We start from the raw sequence: 2,500 nt of genomic DNA, 5'->3' as shown, positions 1-2,500 counted from the left end.
CATTATTCACTTATATTATACAGGTCACTTGTATTACACTGCTCATTTACATTACACAGCTAACTTGCATCACACAGCTCACTTTCATTACACAGGTTACTTAAATAACACTGCTCAGTTTCATCACAGTGCACACGTTCATCGTATAGCTCACTGGCATCGCACAGCTTACTTGCATCACACAGCTTACTTGCATCACACAGCTCACTTGCCTCATACAGCACACTTGCATCACACTGCTCACTTGCGTCACACTGCTCACTTGCATCACACAGCACACTCGCATTACACTGCTCACTTGCGTCACACTGCTCACTTGCATCACACTACTCACTTATGTCACATTACTCAATTAACACACATTACTCACTCCATTATTTGTAACCTATATGCAGTTACATCAGTAATGGAAAAGCCCATTTACAGCCAACGCAGTCCATTGAAAATACATGGTGTGCAGCTTTTTGCCAATTACAGCGCCACCTATCGTCTGATCAAGATAAAACTTGGCAGGATTGTTAAAAGTCATATGTCACATGTGCTCAATGAGGGTCGTATAAATTAGACTTTTCGTTTATGAGTTATAGGCTTTGAATTATTTTTTGCCACGCCCATTTCATAAATAATCCTTTAATGGCAAGCCAAAGGATAAAGTTCCACTTTTTTTCGATAATTATTGACATTAAGACTCCAGAGAATATTACTGCACTGGATTGGTATCGATCAGGCGAAAAACCTAGGACTAGTTCGCAAAAGTAGGTTTTTCACCTGATCAAGAATAATTAATGAACAATTTGATTGATAGCACTGGTCCAAGAGGCAAAGTTGTTCAGCATGTGGAGCCCTATCAAATGATATCAATATTGTGTGTATTTATTAAGCACTACGTGATTACAGTGGCGTTAAAAACTCTTTAGCGCCAACTAGTGGCCGATTTCTTTCAAATTTCTTACAGACCTCTAGGACCACGTGTCGAACATGCTCACCAAGTTTCATTCCGATAGGCCTCCATTAACCTTGTCTAATTGGTGCTCAAACTTCATTGGCCGATGGCGGCCATGTTTTTTGAGACACGCCAATGTCCTTACATACACTCAAGGCACCTTGGACAAAGACACGGCACACCATGTTTGAAGTCAATCAGACCAACACTTGCATAGTTAGAGCTGTTTTTAGTGATTTTTCTGTCATAGCACCACCAATTGGCCAATCGCCGCGGTTTTTGACCTGTGACCTCAGTGTGACCTCTTTCACATGTATCCCAAGTTTGGTGTTGATAGCTCATTTAGTTCTTGAGTTATTGCCATTTTAGCAACAGTTGGCTCCTACCAGTCCGAACGTTTTGGGGCCCCATAAGGACCCTGAATCAAAATTTCAACTTTTTTTCGATAATTATTGACATTGAGACTCCAGAGAATATTACTGCACAGGATTGGTCTCAATCAGGCAAAAAACCTAGGACTAGTTCGCAAAAGTAGGTTTTTCACCTGATCAAGAATAATTAATGAACAATTTGATTGACAGCATTGGTCCATTGGTCCATTGACAGCTGAAGCGCCACCTATTGGCCGATTTCGCTGAGTCCTTGGGCCTGAGTAACTGTGACCAGTACTACCATCTGACCAAGTTTGAGCTCTCTAGGCCTTACGGTTTGGGCTGCACGATCGTTTGTAGGGCGGAATAATAATGATAATAATAATAATAATAATAATAATAATAATAATAATCCTACCGAAAACAATAGGTTTCCAGCTCTTCGCGCTTGAACCCCTAATAATAATAATAAAAATCCTAACGAAAACAATAGGTTTCCAGCGCTTCGCGCTTGAGCCCCTAATAATAATAATAATAATTATAAAAATCCTAACAAAAACAATAGGTTTCCAGCGCTTCGCGCTTGAACCCTAATAATAATAATAAAAATCCTAACAAAAACAATAGGTTTCCAGCGCTTCGAGCTTGAACCCTAATAATAATAATAATTAAAGCTGCAAGCAGCATTTCCCGGGTTCAAGCGTTTAAGGCCTTTAGGGAGTTTAAGGCCTTAAAGGATTTTCACATACACAAAGTGACCCGCAAGTTACAGAGGGTGCCACAATATATGTCATGTCATACAACATATGTCATGCTACAGAGGGTGCCACAATATATGTCATGTGAAGTACTCACCCGTCCAGTTTTCCCTAAAATAAACAAAGTCATATCCATAAAGCGAAGAAACACAAGCACCCAGATGCAGAACGAGTGACCCGCAAGTCATTTCCTGAAGAAAATGTGAATGTGCTTGCACGTGGCAAATTCCCCTCATCGTGCTGAGTGTTTTGATATGTCACATGTCCATGTTGTGCTGTTTTGATTTCGCTCATTTTGGGGGGCGAGGCTACACGTGACATCATCAGAATACCCGTGAGAATCAGAATCTTTCTCAGAATCAGAATCTTTGCCTTACGACTCAGCACAAAATTGGGTTTTTGGACTGTTGGTGGCGCTAGAGGGCTTT

At 40.6% G+C, this 2,500-nt stretch overlaps 1 protein-coding gene across 1 annotated transcript in view; it reads left to right on the top strand.

Moving 5' to 3' along the window:
• LOC132857942 (kelch-like protein 10) overlaps positions 1-2,500 on the top strand; it is a 36,906-nt gene that overhangs the window by 12,481 nt on the left and 21,925 nt on the right. The gene's annotated exons all lie outside the window — the stretch shown is intronic.

The sequence above is a fragment of the Tachysurus vachellii genome, chromosome 2 (assembly GCF_030014155.1).
Source record: "Tachysurus vachellii isolate PV-2020 chromosome 2, HZAU_Pvac_v1, whole genome shotgun sequence".
Classification (NCBI taxonomy): Eukaryota; Metazoa; Chordata; class Actinopteri; order Siluriformes; family Bagridae; genus Tachysurus; species Tachysurus vachellii.
Note: the sequence above shows the minus strand (reverse complement) of the source record. Positions and strands in the feature narration are given on the sequence as shown.